This window comes from Rhinolophus sinicus, chromosome X, assembly GCF_036562045.2.
Source record: "Rhinolophus sinicus isolate RSC01 chromosome X, ASM3656204v1, whole genome shotgun sequence".
NCBI lineage: Eukaryota > Metazoa > Chordata > Mammalia > Chiroptera > Rhinolophidae > Rhinolophus > Rhinolophus sinicus.
In genome coordinates, this window is record NC_133768.1 from 37,600,558 (window position 1) to 37,620,138 (window position 19,581).

At 39.2% G+C, this 19,581-nt stretch overlaps 1 long non-coding RNA gene across 1 annotated transcript in view; it reads right to left on the minus strand.

Moving 5' to 3' along the window:
• The window catches only part of LOC141569653 (uncharacterized), a 106,891-nt gene that overhangs the window by 30,743 nt on the left and 56,567 nt on the right, over positions 1 to 19,581 (minus strand). The gene's annotated exons all lie outside the window — the stretch shown is intronic.

Genomic DNA, 19,581 nt, shown 5'->3' on the forward strand with positions numbered 1-19,581 from the left:
AAATTCAACTGAACACTCAAACCATTTCTTTGACTCACCCCCCCATGATACTTACAAATGTTCTTTGTTGGGCTCTGTTGGTTTCTCCCCTGCCCCTGACATCTGAAGCCAAAGTAAGGGCTTAGCTTCATCCTTCAAACTCTAAAGGCCCTATTTTGATTGTAGAAGGCTGCAACAGCTCCTTCTCCAAGACAAGCCCACAACACTGTGCTGCTTGCCATTTCCAATTTATGGAAGGAAGTGTATGTCAAACAAACCAGGTGATGACTCAGACTGCCTCCCCCAGCCACCTTTTCCCTAGAATGGGAGGGTATCGTAAGTGCAGCCCATTTGGATGTGACTCAGTTTTATTAGACTGATGACTGCAGTTAATCTGACAAGCTCACATTTTTCTTTTATAACTTGTACATTTTAGGATCAGAATGCACGTTCTAAATGGTTTCAAAGAACTAGATCATGTAAACGAGAATGTTGCATGATTACTTTTAAGGTATGGCAAAGTTTCTGATTCTATTCCCAAATATTTGTTTCAAATTTTACAACTGAGGCAACCAAATGTTTGAGTTCATATGAGAGCAGTAAACGAGTTTTATACTTTTAGGTCTGCTGGAGGCTTTTACTATGGGGAACTCAGATTCTTTCTGTCCTGAGGACCCAAGTTTAAGTCTCTAAGTCTGGGACCCACGTGGCAGGTTCTTCCGGAAGTGGTCAGGAGAATGAGAGCCATGTTTCAGCTTTCAGTTTTGCATTTACTGCAATTCACATTCTAACCTGAGCTCACTCGCAATACAACCACATCACATGCACAAAAATCCGTACAGTACTTTAATCTCAACCTGCCAAAAGGTGCAAAATAAAAACTTGAAAATCAAAATGTGATCTGTGAAAATTCTAATTAAATTGGCATGCTTAAATGTCTTCTGCCTCAGTAAAAGTTTACTACAAAGACGGGGGCTGGCATTCCATAGAATAAATTGTTCCCAGGTATTACACAGACTGGAAGAATGCAGTAGTTAGAAGTGCAATTCCCCACACAAAAAAATCTGGAAGGCTCTGTCTGAGCAGTTTAACTACAGTTATCTTTTCAGCACACGTCCTTTAACCTTGAGCAAAGTCAGCAACTGTTCGGACCAAGGCTTAACATTTATTGTTGATTATGGTTTGACGTATCACTAATTTTTTTACAATACAGAAAACATTCTATTCCTATCATATATAAAAATGTTCAAGTATCTCATTTCAAATTGGTAGAAGAGGGCAGAGGAAAGGTATACACCCTGAAAAAGTGAAAAACAGTGAAATTAGGAGTTGATTATTCACCTTACAAGAGATTCTCTTTAAGGTTTTGCTAGAATAAACCCCACATTAAACTTTCTTACAGGATTTTCAGAAATTAAAATGACACAAAACTATTAAGAAGTACATTTCTAAATTATACTTTTGAGGCCTTTCTATCATAACTATGTGCACATATTTTTCATTCATTAAAACTTATTCATACTTTAACAGTGATGTGTTAATCTAACCACCAACTTTTTTTGAGTAAAACTTTACTGGCTTAAAGTTACCTTTCTACGATATGTAGAACATAAAATCTATAATTATATGGCTTTCAATGGAAATAAACAGACGATGAAAACAGAATGTTAATAAACTCAAATACCTAAAACTTCTGGCATCTAAAAGACTCTGTAACATACAGAGGGTCCCAAAAAATGTATACAGATTTTAAGGAAAAAACTATTAAAATTGTAATACTCAATATATACTGATAACAAGAGATGAATACAAGTCACGTTTGACTTCTGCAATTACAAGAGGTGCTGAAATGGTTACCATCAGCATACTTTTAATAGATTTTTCCTTTCTTAAATTGTGTACACATTTTTTTGGCACCATCTGTTTTTTAAAAGCCTGGAGCCAGACTTGCTGGGGTTTGATTTCTGGCTCTGCTCTTCCTAGCTGTGGTACCTGGGTTAAAAAGCTAATACCATAATTATACATGGATTTTTGACTGTGCGGCAGATTGACACCCATAATCCTCACTTTGTGCAAGGGTCAGTGTATATTTAAATGCCGAACATAGTGGCTGCCTGTCAGATAGTAAGCACTATGTTAGGGTTGACTATTCTATTATCGTAATCATCCCATCTCTCTATCCCTTAACTGCTCTTTGTACCATTGTTTTGGAATAATACACACCTTAACCATTGCCTAAATACCATTTCTCCATGAGAAAAATACAATTCTATAACCTTAAGAGTCAATTATAACTATTTTACTAATGATAACAAACAGTTAGCTAATTCAAATTTTCCTCCCAAAGTTTCAGTGGTTCAAATGTGCATCTGACTTTACATCTAACATCTGTTTGGGCATTTTGGTTCAAACTCCTCAGAGTTTCTAAAACCAGTACAGAATTGGGCCATGGTCAGCCAGGAAAATACTCAAGAACTTCCATTCCAGTTGGCTCAAATGGCTCAAGACATAGAAATTCGTCAGCCAGGAAAGATGAACAGTCAAAGACTGCAGGAAACACACTACACCTCTGTACCGGGCAGCATACTGCCCTTGACACAGCAAGGGCCCCCAAACAGGGTTCGAGGAAGTGGTTTCAGACCCAGAAAAAAGTACCTGAGATGCACTGTTTATTCTCTCTACAAGGTCATGACATAAAACTCCACCAGTTACCCTAAGGGAAAACCAAGGAATGGAGGGTGCGTAGGAGGTACAAAAAGAACCCTCAGCATGCATTCCCTCCTACGCTTTCATTAAGAAATTTCACTTCTGAAAGGAGAAAACTACATGGATGGCTATCCATCTGAAAACTATATGAAGAAAGTCAAGCATCCCACAAATCCTACAGTAACAAAAGCTAATCATTTCCAGCCAGCAAGTAACATATTTGAAGAATGATAAAAAGGACAGCAACCAGGCATCTCTGAGGTGTAGGAAAGCTTTATAAATATGGAACTCCTCAAATACGATTGTCGGCACTGCTCTGGGGGATAAGGGCAAGCAACTGCTCCAACTTGTCTTTATCCAGTCAATGTTTCTGAGACAGATGGTAACATAATGAGGAGAAAGCCAGCAAAATGGAGAAAATGGTTGGGATTACAAATGAGTGTTTGGGGGAAGGCTTCATTCCATTTCCCTCCTTGTGGGAGCATGGTTTGGTTTGAAGACCCACAGAGACCTCATTCAATAGCTCAGTTAAAGGCAGGTTTGGAGCTCCAGCATAAAGCTTCTTCTCAGCTGCCAATCCTGTCCTCAGGCAATCTCTAAAATACCCAATGATCTAACTGAATCAGGTTCCCACAAACCCAAACTACCCTGTTTCCCCAAAAATAAGACGTAGCCAGACAATCAGCTGTAATGTGTCTTTGGGATCAAAAATTAATGTAAGAGCCAGTCTTATATTTTAGAAGATCCGGTCTTATAGTAAAATAAGACCGGGTCTTATATTAATTTTTGCTCCAAAAGATGCATTAGAGCTGATTGTCCGGCTAGGTCTTATTTTCGGGGAAACACGGTACAGGCCAGGATGGAAATAAACAGCCTAGGTTCAAATACTGGCTCTGGGACTACTACCTGTGGGGACTTGGGTAAGTCACTTTATTTCACCAAGGCTTTTGTTTCATCTGGAGAATGGGAATAAATAAGAAAACACAAGGAAAGAACAGAAATCAATGCCTCAATAAATAATGTCTGCCACCCCCAAGGCTGATCTTCCAAGGCGGGCAGGTGGGGGTGAAGGGGGGCGGGGGGAGACCACAACAATGTTAGACTTCCAGGTCAAATTGTTCATTTGAAGGCTGACAAACTGACTTTACTGAGTTTATCATGAGATTCCCAATATTAAAACATTTTCATAGTAATCTATGTGGCTATGAATATGCCTCTACAGACATGCACACAAATTATGTCTAGATTTTTATAAGACAATCTAAACATTTCTTTATGAGAGCTTGGCTCTGTTCCAGGCTTTTCATGTTACTACGTTGGTGCGAAAGTAATTGCGGTTTTTGCAATTATTTTCAACCTTTTAAACTGCAATTACCTTTGCACCAACCTAATACATAAGCAGCCACTCTGCCTGTCTTCCTGCAATGATTTCAGATCTAAGCAGCATACTCCACTCAGAAGTTTTATTAGTTGTCTTCTTTTCCCAACCAATTTTAAAGAACAAACTGACTCAGTTTTTTGATGGCCACGCCACTGAGTGGGAGTGAATATGGGAGTGGGCAGGGTGGGAGAAAGGGAGGAGGAGGAGGAGGAGATGGTGGGAGCCAAGAGCTGAATCACAGCCATGTGAGTAATCTAAGGGATTTTTTTTTTCTTCCTAAGGGCATGAATCAAATTAAGCTTGTTTTGCTGTGAGTGAAGGAAGAGGAATAGAATAGCATGAATCAGAGCAATTACCAAATATACGGTACTCACTAAAATTAATTACAATCACTGCCTTCTCTTACATGTCTGCCAGAAGATGCCAGAGAGCTTTTGTTATTCTATAATCCTTAACAAAAATTCTTAGGACTTTGAATTTTATTCTCACCCTCGTTCTTTTCAAAATTTCCTTTTACACATGAATTTCAGAAACAGGAATTATGTCTGAGCTTCTGTGAGGTAATTTTTGGCCCTTAGAGATAAGTGTGAAAACAGTGAGGCTAATACTGGGTAGAAACCAGTTTACACACTATTTAGTCAAGAGTGCTGGAAACAAAATACTGAGTTTATGAAAACAATTGCTCAGAAATGAATTTAATCTCAAGAGCATTCCAACAGGAACACTGCATAGGACCAAAAACCCTTGGGGAAAAGTAGGCATTACTTTCATAATAGTTTTCGGCGAGAATAAAATTGTCATACAAAATTTTTCAGCTTTACTCTGAAATAAGTGGACCCTCATCAATATAAGAATTTATTAGGAGTAATGTTAACAAAAAGATGGATCGAAATATAGAAAATCATTTTTTCCCCCGAATTTACGTACAGAATAAGAACATGCCTCAGTTATTTGTAGTCAGGCTACACATCTAACCGAATGTATAGAGAAGCACTTCCTTTTCCGCCAAATTTTTTAGTAATTTTGTAATTTGTGGAATTATAAAGTAATTAGTAATTTGTGGAATATAAATATTACTAGCATGGGGGGGGGGGATTGACTATCTAAAGAGAAAACCAATTATTTTCTACTCCCCAGCAAGTCAACGCATTAGGAAGTCAAGAGGGAGTATTTTGAACTCTTCTGACACATTTACATATTTTACTACAACACCAAGCTAAAATGCACTGTCCCTTTGGTTATCTACCAAAGGCGTGTTTTTGGGTTTTTGCTTTTTTTCCCTATTTTAAACATGGGTATGGATATGCCCTTACAGAATATTCCACACACAGGAGCTCAAGGAGAATACTGCCTCAACCAAGGAGAATAGTGCCTTAACAACACTGTAAGTTCATTTTTATTTATGGGACAGTATTTTTTGTGTTAGCCCAACTTTTATTGGGGTCTCCAAATAAATTATTTCAAGACCACTCTGAATAGGCAAACGCTTTTTTAACTTTTCACGTCTATGTGTTCCTCAATTTGGAAATTTTAATCTGTTATAGGACAAGCACTTTAGGAATGACAATTTGTATCCAAGGTTTAACTATTTCCAAATCTGCCTATATACCATCAATATTTTCGAAATTTCGGTCAAGAATTATTTACGTAATCTACAAAGATATATCGATATTATGTTCATATAAAGTGAGCCAGATCTGTTTTCACACTAGGTGACTTGGATGTCTCTACCCCGAGCCCTCAATTTCCCTGCCAACTGATCCCAGCCAAGTTAATGACATTACAGTATTTGACTCCTTTCAAGTCAGTGCTCTCCTTACGTACAATCTTTAGTTTCTTACATAGTAGAAAAAATATTGGCAAACTCAGTTTAACATCCTGACCTGTCTATCGCAAAAGGCTAGAAGAAGTGTCCAAAAATTTTCAATACGTATTTCAGTTCTTTCTCTTTTTCAAAATGTCCTAAATAGCAAGTGCAGAAGACACTGAAAAATAGGTCTAATCAATTCTGAGTTCAAATCCTCTGGAAAATCCTTGGAGGTACTATACTCTGCATGGGTTTTTTTCTGCTCCTCAATATATCAAATATTTGGGGATAGGGATGGGGGGGTGGGGGGTTATATTTTGATGTTTTACATGGAGAACCAGAATGTTCAAAGGTATAATTGATGCTAAGTGAAAATGAATTTATGACTTCATAAATCAGTCACTAACTAAGTTGAGGTGACCTGGTTCTCATCTAGCAGTAGGGAAAAAGAATGAAAAACAGTAGCAAAGACAACTTGGAGGCCAGGCATCTGGACGAGACTGGTGATGGTGGTGGCGGTGGTCTTGGCTGGGAGGCGACGAGGTAAAGGAGTCAGTAAAACAGAAAACAAAATGGGTATAGAAGGCTCTGGCTGGGGAGATGGGGGTATTGGGGCCTCTCACAATGTAGACCACACCCTAGAAGTCTGGCTTGTGAAAGGGAATAAATAGAAATGGGAAATAGAAATAACAAAAGGAAGGCAATGTTTCATTTTAAAAATATAATTTCAGTTGTGAGCTTTTGTACCAAGTCCTCTTTGTCATATTTTTCCTATAATATATCTCTCAGCTCACACCCCAATTTACCTGAATTATCATTATCCTTTCTCCATGATGTGGGCAAGCTATCAAAAAACTGTAGCTGGTGGAGAATGGCAGAAACTAAACTCTCCTACTAAAAGTGAGGGGGTCTGAAACTGCTGCAAGAATAAAGGATATAGACGTATTTGTGGACGGGAGAGAAATCACAGAGGTACGCATCTGTTGTCTGATGTGCGGGTGACAAAAGAGAGTCCTATCATGTGTAAATTGGACTGAGACCCTAAGCAGAAGAGAGCCTTATGAAGAGCTAGAATAGGAATCTGGCAGGGACATTAAAAGAGAAGTAACCCTATCCAATGGGTGGTTGACATTTAAGTCTTTTCTGATTTTGTGATTCTAGAACTCCAAGTTGTTCTATTTCAAGAATTTTGCAGAGCATTTTAAATCGCTCTAAAACAATTTCTTTAAAAGACAGTTAGTGCTGAATAAAAAACAAATTGAGTACTTCTTTTGCTGGGGAGAGTTTTAGGTCACAAATTAATTTAACCAAATTATTACCTCTGAAGTGACAATCAATGTCTGAATCCCTTTTATAACACCTGCCTTTGGTCTGTGTGAGCAGACTGGTTGTACAGTATGACAAAACTACTTTTCCCTTCTATTCCTATCCCCAACAGGTCATTGAAAGAGAACAATATGATCCATTAAAAACTGAAGTTGTGCTATAGTTATGTGAGATGTCACTATGGGGGAAAGTTGGGTGATGGATATGCGAGCCCTCTCCATACTATTTTTCTAACTTCACATGGGGTCTTGCAATTATTCAAAGAGAAAAAGTTAAAAAACAAAATCTGCAGCTGTCTGAAAAATTTATCTTCAAATAATAACAAACCAAAGTCAAAACTCATTTTTTAGATAATTAGTCTTAATAATACTAGCTCTCTACTTAATACTACAGAAAGACGTTCAGTAGGAAAACCAAGGAACCATAACCCAAGCACGAGCCCAAACCTCTCCCAGAGTAACATTTGGTATCTTAAATACTAAAATATAAACTAATAACTACAAATGACAAATTTAAGATTCATATATTGGTTTAATTCTAAGATCTAGAAAACAGACCCTCTCTATTGCATCTAACCTAAAATGCCATTGATTGGAGACACTCTATTCTTTTATTTACCATTAGAAAAGAAACAAACTTCGCCTATTAACTATGACACAATGCCTTAAAGACAGTCCTGAGTGACTGTCAAACCAGCTTCTCAGTGCTTTGTTCTGGGAGATTTGGTGATTTTTCCTGCCTTCAGTTGCATTGCTTGCTGTGTGACTGGCAATCCTTCTGCATGTATCTCAGCAACAAATAATATAGCTTCAACTATTTGTCTTTTTCTAGTTGTTGCTTTGAAAGAAATTGTGGGACTTCAGTAATTTCTCCAACAATGCACATTTGCTTCACTAATATCAAATTTACTCCCTGCTGTTCTCATGCCTTTCTTTCTACATACACAATTACACTGTGTTTCGATGCAAATAAAATTATTTCAATAAATGTATTCTTACTGAGAGCATATCAAATGTTAGGTACCCTCAGCCATATATATAGAACCAACAATACAACTCAACTAACTGTTGGCCATGAGAACAGTTATGACCAACTTTGTGAATGCATGGGCTATGGAAACTGCATCATGACTACTGCCTGATAGATGGTGATTGAGAGAGGCTGTCCATTCTAATATACATCCAAATCTTAAAAATGGGCAAATATGGGAGGCAGGTATAGAGGGTGTTTTACAACATATAAAATATCAGAGATATTGTAGGTCTTCTTTCAGCCTGGGGAAATCCTCATTCCCCATAGCCTATTTCTGACCATTTTGTCCAGGTAATTGATTCAAAAATTTTTTATTTAGTCCTACTAACTTCCAGGTACCACGCTGGTTCAGGGGATTCAGCAATGAACAAGAGACAAAGTCTTTTTACTTCGTGGAGTATCAGTCCAGAGGGAAAGGACATACAATCAAAAGACATGCAAAATATGCTACCTGGTGATGAGATCTTAGGTAGGAGAAGGTAAGCAATCCATGGGTTGTGGATGGGGTGGTTGTTACTTTATTTTGGTTCATCAGTGAAGAAAGGCCTCCCTGATCAAGTAGGCATTCAAACAAAGTTCTGAAGAAAGGGAGGAAATGGATCCCATGGAAATCTAAGCAACAAGTGAGGGTTAGTAAGGCAGAGGAAAGAACTTGTGCAGGTGCACTGAGGTTGGAGTAAAGCTAGTCAGTTTCAGGGACAGTAAAGAGGCCAAAGCTACTACAGCAAAATAGGCAAGGACAAAAGAGGGAGATGACCTTGATTAGGTTGGGCAGGGATGGGGGGAGCAGATCACACAGGGCTTTCGAAGCCATTGTCTTTCAAGAACTATATGGTCATTACTCAGAAACAGAATACCATGCGAGGCTGTTAATCAGGAGTGGAACAATCTAAAAGGGTAAATCCTGACGCAAGGATGAATAGAGTACCTAGTTGATCAATTCAGATGAGATGACACTGGCCTGGCCTAGGTAGTATCAGTGGAGATAAAAGGTGACTAGTCAGATTCTGGATATATTTTCAAGAAAGAGAACATAGGATCTGCAGTGATGTCAGTGGTGACTCCAGGGTTTCTGGCCTGGGCAACTGAAAGAATAGAGCTGCCATTTTCCAAGGCGGAGCAGGCTGGGTATGGCGGGGATGGGAAGGTGTGGAGAGAGAAATGAAGCATTGCATTTCAGACATGCTAGTTTTGAGATGTCAATTAGACATCCAAGCAGAGATGAAGTTGAAACTGACATAGTTTCAAGATGAAAACAGTGTTTAAGTGGTATTTAAAGCCAAGAGAATCATTTGACTTTGGGAGAGAGGGCAGATAGAAAAGTGGTAGTAGGGGCGGACAAGTGGCTCAGTTGGTTAGAGCGCGAGCTCTGGGCAACGGGGCTACCAGTTGGATTCCCACATGGGCCAGCGAGCTGCATCCTCCACAACTAGAATGAAGTCAATAAGCTACCACTCGGCTCCCGGGTGGCCATGTGGCTCAGTTGGTTGGACACGTCCTCTCAACCACAAGGTTGCCAGTTCGACTCCTGCAAGGGATGGTGGGCTGTGCCCCCTGCAACTAATAACAGCAACTGGACCTGGAGCTGAGCTGCGCCCTCCACAACTAAGATTGAAAGGACAACAACTTGACTTGGAAAAGTCCCAGAAGTACACACTGTTCCCCAATAAAGTCCTGTTCCCCTTCCCCAATAAAATCTTTAAAAAAAAGAGAGAGAAAGAGAGAAAAGTGGTAGTAGAACTGAGGCATTTGCATATGAAGAGCTTGGGTGATGCCAGAAGGAATGCCAAAGGAGACTGGCAAGGAACAACCTCCAGGAAGGCAGAGTACCAAATGTAGCATCAAGGAGGCCAAATGAAGAAAAAAAATTTCAAGGAAGAGGGCAAGAGCAGCTGGGTCCAATCCTGCTGGCAGGCTGAATAAGTAAGGTAAGGACAGAGGACTCACCACTCAATTTGAAATGTGGAGGTCCTTGGCAGTCTTGACAGGAGTTATTTTTGTGGGATAGGGCAACACGATGCCTAACTGGAGTGAAGACAATGGACAGGTAATTCAAGGCAGCAAACAAAGACAATACTTTCATAGAGAAATGGCATAGTAGCTGGAAGGGGGTGTGGGTGGGAGAAATGGGTGACATTGGGGAACACATGGATAATTGCAGGAGTCTCAATTAGGAGACAGATGTTGGAGCCCAGTGTGCCATGTAGAGGTTGGCCTTTGGTGAAGTAGTACAGCAAAACAACCCCATGGAGGTATGCCAGAGGTAGGAATACGTGGAAGGTCAAACTTCTACATCACACATTTGTTCAAGACCTTCTTTTTAGACATAGATTAGTTTGTTCTCCTCTGTGACTTTTTGTTGTTGCTGTTGCCACATTGGATATAGTTAAGTCCACAGCCCCAATCCAAATTTAAAGTAACTGCAGAAACAGATTTTTTAAAAGGAAGAGACAGAAAGACTTTGCTATTGATTTCATCCAGAGTGATCTGTGGCCATATATTGAAATATCTAGTAAACGTTAAACCACAAGCATTAAACAGAACTGTAATAAATGGTGTTTGCTTTTTGTTTACACAGCTAAGAAACACAATGAACTCTAAGCAAAGTGCATCACTACTAAATATTACTGCAAAGCCACTATATTAGTATCTTTTATATCTTAGTCACATTGTTTGGAAACACCCAAGTATGTGGTTTATGCAGATCCATCCCTTGGAATCACAAGACAAACCTCAGATTGAGTATCTCTCTAGTAGTGATACTGATCACCCCAGAGGCACGTCCTCTGTGGCGTCTCTCAGAAGCTGACAAGTTGGTGGTCATCAGGTAGACTCTATCTGTGGCCACAGAACTGAGGCCGACCAAGTTCTTGGTAACTGAGGCCATCAAGCCCAACCACTGAACTTCTTGACCTCTAGACAAATTGGTTACCTAAATTTTAATGACATTAAAATTTATTGAAAATTGCTGCATCAGGTTGTGGCTGTAAAAAGCACCAGGTTTCTTAGATTTATCAAGGACAAAAAGCAAATCAATTGGTTTACTTGAATTACTTTGCTCTAGAGGCAGATAGCAGAGTGCGATTAAGAGGAGATTAGAGCCAGACTGCCCAGGTCAAATCCCATCTCTACTGCTTACAAACTGTAAACTGTAACTTTGGGTAACATACTGAACATCTCTGTACCTGAAAATGAAGGTCATCAATACTACGTATTTCATACAGTACTAGAAGGGTAAAGTGAATTGCTACATGCAATAATATTATAGTCTTAATCACCATCTTGGAATTTAAAACTAACCACAAAAGAATTAGAAAGAAATAGCATGAGGACCTTCTTCGGAATTCACCAGGGATCCAACATGTTATGTATCCTTGGAGCATCAATTGTGCTCTAAAAGTTGAGAAATATATTTTGTAAAAATAATGTTTAAATGTCTTAATATGAAAACATACACATTCAGTACATACAAAATTCACACTTGAGGAGAAATACTTGAAATAAATTATGTACATGCTTGCGTCAAGGCTTTTACTCTCCTCTTCTGAAATTTATGGGAAACATGCTATATAAAGCATTGTCTGCTGAGTCAGAAAAGAGTTCTACAACCAATGCGGAAATCATGCTGAGGGGACTCCCCCATATTTAATCTGTAATATTAAATGAAACAGACCTAGAAAAGTTCAGTTGCTGTTGAAGTTTAAATAAAGAACAAGTGGTGGGGTTAACAAGTAAATCAGGGCTCCCAACTTCCAGTTCAGTCACTTGCCTTTAGATGTGAGGTATCCCCTAAACAATACTTGGTTACCCAATGAGATGCCATACTGTAAGTACAGTGTTTCTTAGAGGGAGAGTCCGGGAATCCCTGGGGTATTTCAAAGAGGACTGTGGTCTCCACCTTGAACATTTTCAAAGTGCCCATCCCTCGCTGCCTTCCCCACATCAGGTGGCATGAGGCTCCTAGGGCTGTTCCAGCCAGGCCTGTCACCACCTGTCCCTTACTTTTAGCCCCAGACTTAAAGAGACAGACCCGACACATGAGCGAAATAAAGAGACAATAGTATGGATGGCTTCCATTTTCAAAACTGCACATATTTTAAGAGGAGCAAGTAATGAGTGTTTCCTCAGAAGAAGAGCTTAGGGTATTAACATTTAAATTTTTATCACCTATAAACTCTTGTGCTCTGGCAATCATTAAATGAAATATTGATTTGCTTGTGCAAAAAATTTTTACCTTACTGTATGCATTCTCATGCTGGGCTCTTGGGCAGTAGAAACAAGAGACCCTGTCCTCCAGAATTCAAGATGCAATTGTAAAGACTAGGCATAAAGAATAGGAAAGATAATGAATAATATAAGGCAACATGTCATCTATAAATTAATGTAAGAAACAATACCTTAAACTTTGGTTTAAGAATGCTTTCTTCAAAGGAAATTTACAAGAAAGCTCAGTATGTAAAACAGATCAAAGCAAGCGATTTGGTAGAAGCTACAAGGGACCCTGTAGGCAGCTCTGTTCTCTGCTGATTGAGCTCAGCCTTGAACCCTGGCAACGCTCAGCCTTCAGAGCACTTGAGACAGGTGGGCTTTCCAAGGTGAGGAATACCAATGAGTAGGCAGGAAATGGCCCACTAAGTAGGAAGAACTGCAAAGAAACAGGTGTGGAGGCAGAAACAATGTCCCAGGTATGCTTATTGGACAAAAAAAAAAAGAGCACAACTGACAAGAATGGAGGGTTCATAGAAGGGAAGATTAGATAAAACTGGTACCACGAGTTCCCCTTTCTGACTTAAATGCTAATTCTGAAGACCAGACAGCAGGTGTGCAGTTACTGAGCTGTGCAGTGGTGGCCTGGGAAGGGTTGGATGAAGGATGAAAATGCATAGCTCAAGAACATCGCCTACTAGCAGGGAGATACTTCTCATCCCAGCCTGGCTTGTCTTCTCACCCCAGGCTCTCCATCCGACAGGGTGATCTCTATACAGGGACGCATATGAAGATGGGGGCTCCCAACCAAGATGCCCCCAACGGCTAAAATATCAAGTAAGAACAAGGGTCGGAGGCCAGGGAAGGTTGTCGAACATGTGCCTCTGCTTATCATGGGAGTCATTTCCCAACACCACCCCCCTAACACTTTCCTGACTTTTACCATGTGAGGGTTCATGGGACCAAATCTCCCAGTTTTTCAAGAAGAACCACCACTGCAGCATTAATAGCACTGTGTGGGCCACCAAAAAGAACATACCTACAGGTTAGTGTGCATTTCTGTATTAGAAGAGAGATCGGAGTTTGCCTTGTCCGACATCTTACCCAGTGTCTAACATACATATATGTATTCACTACATTATCTGATGAGTGCATGAGAACCAAATATTAGATTAGGCAGCAAATTTTAAGGCAACTTCTTTTGCCTTTCCTCCATTAGAGAAACAATGCAGCTTAGGGAAAGTATGTATAAGTTACTCACCAAATCACTAGCTATTAACAGTGCCAGGGTTACTGTATTTGCCCTCCACCCCTCAATTCTTCAAGCTCTTGTTATGCTTAAGTCACTCTCAATTGAATCCTTTCCTTCCTCTTTCCCCTCTCACCCTCTATTAAAGATTTCAATCAGGGTTTTACTGATGAAAAAAAAATCAAAATCACTAAGTAAATTAAATGGGGGCTGTTAAGTGCAGTTCCTTATCAAGGTGGCAGGTGGCACTGCATCTATTTCCAGTCTCCAAAGGGAGTGAGGATCTAGGCTCCCCTTCTCTGCCCTTCAGAGCTCTGGTCCTTTCTCGGAGAACTAGAGGGGATTTGTGCATACTCATGGGGTTGCTAGCAACATCTTGGAGCTCTTCCAAGTATATCAAAGTATATTTCTGGGGTTTTTGAAATGTATCCTAGTCTCTGCTCTCAGTAGCTCTGGTTGGACTTTATAGATAAAGTGTGAGGTTTGAGGGAATCAGTGAGTTCCAAGATGAACAGGGTTAAACTTCTACCTAAGGAGTATCCTGCACATCAGAATGAAACAACTCTTACAAGGTAACAAGGAGATGGCTCCAGAAACCGAACCATTGATATAATATATTTAATCAGAGATTCAAGGCAAAGAACAAAATGCCCCAGAAATGAGCAGATCCTAGAATTGCCAGGACTGGAGAAATTCTTGATCATCTTTCTGAACACGTGCAAGGCTTTGGGGGACAGTACCATACCCAGCATATGAAGGTATACCATTATTCAGGGCAATGAAAGGTTTGGGCCAATTTTTAGAGAGAGGAGGGGAAAAAATGGGGCTTAAGAGAAAGATGAGACAGGTTTCATTGGAAAAATCCATTTACCAGAGGGTTTATACGAGAGCCAGGTCTGGGTGGATTAGGACTCACTAGTCACAGCTAAGGAATTTCTATCTGCACCCCTCCTCAAACACTCACACCTACTCCCTTCATCTTCCACTTACTCCAGACTTTCCTGAGCTAATCCCATATTCAGATCTTCCTGCTGACCTTTAAAAAACACCTACAGTAGTCCTGGAACAAGGTTTAGTTTGATCTATTTCTGCTGGCTTTTTAAAATATTTTCATTATGAGAATTCTTAAAACACTGAACAAAAGTAGAGAGAATAGTATAATGAACGCCACGTATCCCTAATTGGCTTCAAAGATTATTTTTGCCAGTAATCGTTTTATCTATTCCCTCCACCACTGTTTTTTCTCCTTCATTTTAAAAGTTACTAAAATTGGTATTAGAAGGCAAGTACCTCACTCAGAACCACCCTGTTAAAAGCAGATAAGATTATAACTAAGACCAAGTTATTTTTAAAAAGCTGTAAATGGTTCTTTTGAGAGATTGAAACTGAGGGAAAACAAAAACAAGACACTGAGTGAAAATTACTTACCACCCTTTTCAGTAAACTCTCTCACTGCAGGAAGTTAAAAAGATCATTAGGAAAATAGAGGAACAATATAATATGTAAATCTTTTCAGGCCAAGAGATGTATTTTTAAATTATTTCAAATGGTTAGGTTGCTTTATATTTCTCTGTGGAATTTAAATTGTCAGCAAATGGAAGACTAATATTCAGTGAACCACAACAAAAAATCTGCATGTCCATGTTCAACAATTTAAAAGGTAATATGGGGGGTAGGTAGCCGGATGGCTCAGTTGGTTAGAGCACAGAGCTCTGAACAGCAGGGTTGCCGGTTCAATTCCCACATGGGCCAGTGAGCTGCGCCCCCCCCCGCACCCCCCCCCACTAGACTGAAGGACAATGACCTAGAGCTGATGGGCCCTGGAGAAACACACTGTTCTTCAATATTCCTCAGTGGGAAAAAAAATTTAATAGTGTTTTTAAGAAAATAAAATAAAAAGATAATATATGGGTAAGCTTTATTTTTTAATTGAAATTCAATGACTATAATTGAGAAGAGAGCTCCATTTGTATTATCTTATACCCATATATCTTTTTTTGGTGTAGATAGTGGTAGTATCCTTTTAAATATAAATTGAAGAGGGCAGAGCCCCTTTCTTTCTCAGGTAACTAAAGCACAGTTCCTAATTAAAACAGAAATAGACATCTGGTTTCCCAGGACTACACTAAAATGTTTTATTTTATAAAATCAGGAGCCTAGATTATTATATTTGCTGTTCCCTCCATCTGCCTTTCAGATCTGGCTAAATCCAATCCCCTCCCCCCCTCTACTGCATCCCCAAGTGCCTAAAGAACTCACTTGCTAGGTGCTCACAAATATTTCTGATATGCAGAATGAACTTGTTGGCTTATCTGACACTCTTCCCATTCTTCACAAACCTTATCTTTCTCAGCTTTCTAGCTCTCTTCTCTTGCCTCAGTTCCATTCCATTTCTTCATTAATTTTAATGTTCTGACATTTAAAACAGTGGTTAAGTGCTCCAAAATGCCTAAGAATGATGCATTGAGCCAGATACTATGGATACGTTACCTCTTCTATAACCACTTGGAACGGGGAAGGGAACTTGTTTCAATGGCAGATAGGAGCACAGAAACTCTAAATTACGGAGATTTTGCAACTGAATCTCTGAATCTCCAGGTACAAGATAAACATTTATAGAACTTAAGTATTTATTAATAAGAACCACATATTAATGATACAAAACTGTATCCTTACAGTGCATTATATTCTGACTTTGCGAACTTGTGTTTTTTTATGTTTAGTAATGATCTAAACAATGTTCATACACTGTAGGACTCCTTACTGGTTGGTTAACGGCTCCTAAAGCTCAGGGACAATGAAATAGCACCCTCTTGGACAAAAGAATACTTTGCACAGAATAGTCACCAGCTAATTATTACCTTCATGATAGAGGGATCGAGTGCAAGTTAAATATGCCATAATTATACAGTGAGAAATTTGGGCTTCAGAAGAAGTAGTATATCCTGAAAGTAAAAACCTAAAAAATAATGGACCTCGGAAATCACATGTAAACCCTTTTTGTTAGTAAGCGATACTTTCTACTCCTTGAGATGTCTAGAAATAGTATTTAGATCTAGCTATTTGCTTAGATGGGTGAGTCAGGCTAAAGTTTCTTCCACACATCTCAGTGAGGCAGAGAAGACATTGGTTTTAATTTCTATGTTAATTTTAAGTCATGGTTGCTCAACATTGGCGATGTTGACATTTGGGGCCACATCATTTGGTGGGGGGTGGGGGCACTTTTCTGTGCATTGTAGGATGTTTAGCAGCATCCCTGACCCCCACCCACTAGATGACAATAGCATCTCCATTTGTCAGTCGTGACAACCAAAAAACAAACAAAAACAAAAAAAGGCTCCAGGTATTGTCAAATGTCCCCTAGGGGGCAAAGTCATCCACAGCTCAGAACCACTGTTTTACGTCCCTATCTGTGCAGCCTCTCCCTCTCCCTAAGACCCCCACACAACAAAAGCCAAATTCAATAATCTATGCTTTTTCTTTCTTATCTATCAATTAAGTTCAATGAACAGTTGTGAAAATTAAAAGAAACCATAAGTAGACAGGGTGACCTGCACCCTAACAAAAAAATGTTGGTTCCCACTCTCCCTTCCTGTTCGGAATTTGTAGCTTAAGCAGATAACAGTAAGCTCACGTATTTTGAATATGACATTGCATTCAAAATAATATAACTACAAATTGTGATTTCTTCTATCTATTCTCTCCATAGGAGGAAGGCTAGTCTTAATTTTCAGGAAGAACACTAGGACTACATAAACACTTAGTACAGTACTTTGAAGGAAATGTTTTTTACACTTTAATGAATTCATGCCAGGAGGCATGGTCTTTAAAACACAGCATCCTCAACAACGATGTCTAACAGTCACAGCCCACAGTACTTACAGCCTCCCACCCAAGTTTCTATGGTGATACTTGAACTCAAATAATTTGTATTCAAACTACCTAGTATCTAAAGAAAATCCCTTTCCTCATGTCTTAAAGCATTTTTTTAAAATTAATTTGTTGGACGGACAGGATTATACTTTTTTATAATTTTTTCTAAATTAAGAAATTAAAAAATTGACGTGAGACCTCAAATCTTAACTGAAAATAAGAATTGCACACCAATTTTTGAAGACTCATTAACTTTTTTACAATCAGTAAATACTGGACATTGTTCAAGTAGAGGCCGAGTGTAAGCACGCCCCAGCTGAAAAATCATCAGCACATATTTATCACAGCTGAAACCTGACATACACCCTCCCATGTTCCTTAAGTACAATACATTCCAGCAATTAAAAATATATTCCATTTCCTCTAAGTGCACATTCAATCTGTCAAACTGGATGACAACACCATAAAGCTACTGCAATTCTGAGACCCAACCTGCTGAACATCCTGAATAGCCCTTCTCCAAAGAGAAACATATGTATCCTTTTCAGATGTGGAAACCTCTTTAAATTACATAAGGATTTCAAAATAATCCCCTAATAAACTGCTTAATATGAACAGCATTTCAAATTCTCAATCTAATTTTAAATTTCCATATTTGTTGTAAATGGTACTCAAAATTTTTCCTTATGCTTCTAAGAATGCTGAAGGGTTTAAGACTCCTCTAGCAGATATAGGCATAAACCCTTGAAAAGCGTGGGTTGCATCTTTAAAAGGTGTCAAAGGAAAAGCAGATGAAATGCTGTAATCTCCACCCACTGTCACTTAAGACATACATCCCACGCACTGAGAACGCCCAGCCAGCATCCTGCATCCACCCTTTCTTTCAAGCCCACTGCATTAGACCATGGAAATTCAGGATGTGTGGCCACACCAGCCCCTGCTCTGGCTCCAGCTGGCCCACCACGTGGCATAGCCGTGACCATGACCTTAGTCACACTTCCCTCTGACATCCTGTGAGTGGGCTCAGGCTGGAGCCAGACCTTCCCACTGTGCTGCCCGCCCTGCTCCTGGAAATGACAAACCCCTACTCCCTAAAACATTCCATTCTCCTCTAACACCAACTGAGCTTCCTGCTCCCCACCCCTCCAGAACAACAGGTCTTTGAATATCATTCACCACCCTGCTAACACCTTTAACCATTTAGCTAGGGAAGTATTTTCAATTTCAGTTCGGATTTTCATAGAGGCTTGTCCTCTGATTTTAACTATTTTAACTATTAGCACAATAATCACTTCCAGGAATTATAAGTGCATACAACATCTAGACTCTAAAACGTAGCACTGAAAAATTTATACAACAAAGCTCTCTTCATTAAAGAAGTACTTCTTAAAATAAATAAAAGAAAAAAAAGAGAAAAGAAAAGTAGTACTTCATTAGTAAAGAGGGTGCCCTTTGGATTCAGATTTACATAAGCATTAATTTCATGGTCCTTTTTTCCATTGGATTAAAAGGATTTCAGAAATCTGACTCCTATGTATAACTCTTTGAAAAAGAACTATTTTAATAAATAGGTTAATGAGAAAAAATACTCGGCATTTAGTTTTAGTCGTAGAGTCAAGAAAGAAGCATTTTCGTTTGTTTCATCAGATAGAAACAACGATATTGATTGGTAGTATTAATCTCACCTTCCTCCTAAAATGCATGCAGGGGCTAAAGAATGGTTTTTCAAGCAAAAATGTTTAAAAAAAAAAAGCTGGGTAGAGTAACAGTAAAGAGTTCATTCATCCATTGTTTAGAGACATACTATTCTACATATTCAGTAACAGACATAAAAGTTCCAGTTCTGCATAAGATGATGTGAGCACACTCCATCTGTCTTTCCCAGTGAACCCAACTATAAAACTGGAAAAGACTGTCCTGAGCAGCTAATCAAGAACTCTGAAAAATAAATAGTAGCAGGCCGATTAGGCAAGATTAGAATTCAAAATACCTCCCAAACTGGCATAGTTTACCATTACTTTT